The following is a 5,600-nucleotide window of genomic DNA, read 5'->3' as shown; positions in this document are numbered from 1 at the left end:
GGCCTAACATAAATGTAGAGTAAAACTGAAAAGCGAAACAGGCCCATAAACACATGAGAAAGGAAGCCCATTCATTGTCTAGGCCTCTTCCCGTCCTCCACTCCTGCCCTCCTGGTGTGATTAACATATGACGAGAGCTGATTAGCACTGGCGGCTGCCTGCCTCCTGCTCTCCTGCTCGCATTCAAATGGATTCGAGTTATATTGAATCAGGCGGTAATTCCGCAGCTGCAGTCATCAATTCTTATGCCGTCCAGCCAACTAGCGGAGGTTAGCATTACTTCTTTTTAGCACTAGTGAATACAATCTATGAATCACCCTCAACTATATTATATACGAATCACCTCAAACTACCTTATGTGATTGAAATTGTCATTCAATTTTTTATTAATTGTGTGCTCAACGACGCCGATTCAATTTTCATGTATTTTGCTTGTGTGATGTGCCTTATGTTATGAATACAAAATTGCTGCCAAACACCGTAAAAACTTATTTGAATTTTGTGTCTGTAGCTTAATGCTATCAACCTAGTGACATTGTTAACGAGACTAATGTGCACCGACCCCGTTCCAATGAGATATGACTTGTTTCTGAATTGCATGATATTCCACATTAAAAAGGAATTACCAATGAAGTTCTCAAATGATCACCCACAAAAAAAAGTTCTCATATGATAAAATTATTAATATTCTTCACCTTATTAACAATTGTAAGGGAAAATTTAAACTAATATAAATGTAGCTATGTGGTAATTGCGGTGAAATGATACATCGTTATGGTACTTAGTTTTTCACATTAGACCCCTATGTCCGAATCCTGGCTGCGCCCCTGCTCTGACTATGAGATTATGCAACTCCCAGACACCGGAGGAATGCCTTGTGTGCTATCAAACGTCACAACATAACTGGGCGATTGTAAAGATGCTCTACAGGCATCTCCGAAGGTGTTTGTTGGGTTGGTATAGATCGAGATTAGGATTTGTCACTCCGAGTATCGGAGAGGTATCTCTGGGCCCTCTCGGTAATGCACATCATATGAAGCCTTGCAAGCAATGCGACTAATAAGTCAGTTGTGGGATGATGCATTACGGAACAAGTAAAGAGACTTGTGGGTAACGAGATTGAACTAGGTATGAAGATACTGACGATCGAATCTCGGGCAAGTAACATACCGATGACAAAGGGAATAACATATGTTGACATTATGGTTCGACCGATAAAGATCTTTGTTGAATATGTGGGAACCAATATGAGCATCTAGGTTTCGCTATTGGTTATTGACCGGAGAGGTGTCTCGGTCATGTCTACATTGTTCTTGAACCCGTAGGGTCCGCACGCTCAACGTTTAACGACGGTATGTATTATATGAGTTATGTGTTTTGGTGACCGAATGTTGTTTGGAGTCCCGGATGAGATTACAGACATTACTAGGACTCTCGAAATGGTTGAGAGATAAATATTGATATATTGGAAGGTGGTATTTGGACACCGGAAGGGTTTCGGTGTGTATCGGGTACATACCGGAGTACCAGAGGGGTTACCGCAACCCCTCGGTGGAAGATACGGGCCATATGGGCCATAGGAGGGAGGCTAACCAGCCAAAAAGAGGCCGGTGCACCCCCCACAAGGGAGGAGGCCGAATTGGACTAGGGAAGGGGGCGCCACCCCCCTTTCCTTCTCCTACTTCCTCTCCTTCCCCCTTACCCCCTCCGGTAGAAGGAAGGGGGGCGAATCCAACTAGTAGTCCAAGTGGGAGTCCTTCCCACTTGGGGCACACCTAGGCCGGCCTCCTCTCCGTCCCTCCTTTATATACCGGGGGCGCCCCTAGAGGACACACCAATTGTTCCAAGCCATGTACGATGCCCCCCCCCAAAGTTTACGCCTCCGGTCATATTCTCACGGTGCTTAGGTGAAGCCCTGCGCGGATCACATCGCCATCACTGTCACCATACTCCTGCTGACAGAACTCATCTACTCCTTCGACCCTCTGCCGGATCAAGAGCTCGAGGGACGTCATCACGCTGAACGTGTGCAGAACTCGGACGTGTCGTACGTTCGGTACTCGATCGGTCGGAACGAGAAGACGTTCGACTACATCAACCGTGTTAAGTAAACGCTTCCGCTTTCGGTATACGAGGGTACGTGGACACACACTCCCCCTCTAATTGCTATGCATCTCCTAGATAGATCTTGCATGAGCGTAGGAATTTTTTGAAATTGCATGCTACATTTCCCAATATTGGCATCCGAGCCAGGTCTATGCGTAGATGATATGCACAAGTAAAACACGAAGTGTTGTGGGCGGTGATAGTCATACTACTTACCACCAATGTCTTATTTTGATTCGGCAGTATTGTTGGATGAAGCGGCCCGGACCAACCTTACATGACCACGTTCATGAGACTGGTTCCACCGACAGATATGAAACTAGTTTTGCATAAAGGTGGCTGGCGGGTTTCTGTTTCTCCAACTTTAGTTGAATCGAATTTGACTGCGGTCTGTCCTTGTTGAAGGTTAAAACAGCAAACTTGATAAATCACCATTCTGGTTTTGTCCATAGGTAAGAACGGTTATGCTAGAAGCCCGTAGCAGCCACGTAAAACTTGTAACAACAAAGTAGAGGACGTCTAACTTGTTTTTGCAGGGCATGTTGTGATGTGATATGGTCAAGACATGATGTGATATACGTTGTTGTATGAGATGATTACGTTTTCTAAAAGTTATCACTACTGGCAGGAGCCTTATGGTTGTCGCTTTATTGTATGATATACAAATGCCATGTAATTGCTTTACTTTATCACTAAGCGGTAGCAATAGTCATAGAAGCAATAGTTGGCGAGGCGACCATGATGCTACGATGGAGATCAAGGTGTCAAGCCGGTGACGATGGAGATCATGTTGTTGCTTTGGTGACAGAGATCAAAAGCACAAGATGATGATGGCCATATCATGTCATATATTTTGATTGCATTGGATGTTTATCTTTTTGCATCTTATTTTGCTTAGTACGGCAGTAGCATTATAAGATGACCTCTTAACTAAATTTCAAGGTATAAGTGTTCTCCCCGAGTATGCACCATTGCGAAAGTTCTTCGTGCTGAGACACCACGTGATGATCGGGTGTGATAAGCTCTATGTTCAAATGCAACGGGTGCAAGCCAGTTTTGCACATGTGAAATACTCGGGTTAAACTTGACGAGCCTAGCATGTACAGACATGGCCTCGGAACACTGGAGACCGAAAGGTCGAACGTGAATCATATAGTGGATATGATCAACATAGAGAGGTTCACCATTGATGACTACTCCATATTACGTGATGATCGGACATGGTTTAGTTAATTTGGATCACGTATCATTTAGATGACTTGAGGGATGTCTATCTAAGTGGGAGTTCTTAAGTTATATGATTAATTGAACTTCAATTTATCATGAACTTAGTCCTGATAGTATTTGCAGATTATGTTGTAGGTCAATAGCTCGCGTTGTAGCTCCCCTATGTTTTTGATATGTTCCTAGAGAAAACTAAATTGAAAGATGATAGTAGCAATGATGTGGACTGGGTCCGTGATCTGAGGTTTACCCTCATTGTTGCACAGAAGAATTATATCCTTGATGCACTGCTAGGTGACAAACCTATTGCAGGAACAGATGCGCACGTTATGAATGTTTGGCTAGCTCAATATGATGACTACTTGATAATTTAGTGCACCATGCTTTACGGCTTTGAACCGGGACTTCAAAAACGTTCTGAACACCATGGATCATACGAGATGTTCCAAGAAGCTGAATTTGGTATTTCAGACTCATGCCCGTGTTGAGAGGTATGAGACCTCTAACGAGTACTTTGCGTAAAAGATGGAGGAGAAAAGATTAGGTAATGAGCATGTGCTCAGAATGTTTGGGTACTACAATCGCTTGAATCAAGTGGGAGTTTATCTTCCAGATAAGATAGTGATTGACAGAGTCCTCTAGTCATCATCACCAAGTTAATGGAACTTCGTGATGAACTATAATATGCAAGGGATGACAAAAGCGATTCCTGAGCTCTTCATGATGCTGAAATCGACGAAGGTAGAAATCAAGGAAAGCATCAATTGTTGATGATTAAACAAGACCACTAGTTTCAAGAAAAGGGCAAAGGGAAATCAAGGGAACTTCAAGAAGAATGGCAAGCAAGTTGTCTCTCCCGTGAAGAAGCCCAAAGCTAGACCTGCTACATCTTGAGCTTGCGTTGGTTTTTCTTGAAGAGGAAAGGGTGATGCAGCAAAGTAGCATAAGTATTTCCCTCAGTTTTTGAGAACCAAGGTATCAATCCAGTATGAGGCTCCTCAAAAGTCCCACGCACCTACACAAACAAACAAGAACCTCGCAACCAACGCAATAAAGGGGTTGTCAATCCCTTCACGGCCACTTGCGAAAGTGAGATCTGATAGAGATAATATGATAAGATAAATATTTTTTGTATTTTTCTGATATAGATTGGAAAGTAAAAGATGCAAATAAAAGTAGATGGAAAACTTATATGATAAAAGAAAGACCCGGGGGCCATAGGTTTCACTAGTGGCTTCCCTCAAGATAGCATAAGTATTACGGTGGGTGAACAAATTACTGTCGAGCAATTGATAGAACAGCAAATAGTTATGAGATTATCTAGGCATGATTATGTATAGAGGCATCACGTCCACAACAAGTAGATCGAAACGATTCTGCATCTACTACTATTACTCCACACATCGACTGACTCCTGCTTGCATCTAGAGTATTAAGTTCATAAGAAGAGAGTAATGCATTAAGCAAGATGACATGATGTAGAGGGATAAACTCATGCAATATGATATAAACCCCATATTTTTATCCTCGATGGCAACAATACAATACGTGCCTTGCTGCCCCTCCTGTCACTGGGAAAGGACACGGGAAGATTGAACCCAAAGCTAAGCACTTCTCCCATTACAAGAAAGACCAGTCTAGTAGGCCAAACCAAACTGAAAATTCAAAGAGACTTGCAAAGATAACTTAATCATGCATAAAAGAATTCAGAGGAAATTCAAATATTTCTCATAGATAAACTTGATCATAAACCCACAATTCATCAGATCTCGACAAACACACCGCAAAAAGAGTTACATCAAATAGATCTCTAAGAAGATCGAGGAGAACATTGTATTGAGATTCAAAGAGAGAGAAGAAGCCATCTAGCTAATAACTATGGACCCGAAGGTCTGTGCTAAACTACTCACAACTCATCGAAGAGGCCTTGGAGATGATGTAGAGGCCCTCCATGGTGGATTCCCCCTCCGGCGGAGCGCCGGCGATGGCTCCAAGATGTGATCTCGCGGATACAGAAGGTTGCGGCGGTGGAATTTGGTTTTCATGGTCGCTTATGATGTTTTCAGGGTACGAGAGTATATGTAGGCGAAGGAAGTACGTCGGTGGAGCAACGAGGGGCCCACGAGGGTGGGGGCACGCCCACCCACAAGGGGCGCGTCGGGCACCCTTGAGGCCACCTCGTTTGTTGCTTGATGTCCACTCAAAGTCTCCCGGTTGGCATTTATTCCAAAAAGATCATTCCCGAAGGTTTCATTCTGTTTGGACTCCGT

The sequence above is a fragment of the Triticum dicoccoides genome, chromosome 3B (assembly GCF_002162155.2).
Source record: "Triticum dicoccoides isolate Atlit2015 ecotype Zavitan chromosome 3B, WEW_v2.0, whole genome shotgun sequence".
Lineage (NCBI taxonomy): Eukaryota > Viridiplantae > Streptophyta > Magnoliopsida > Poales > Poaceae > Triticum > Triticum dicoccoides.
Note: the sequence above shows the minus strand (reverse complement) of the source record.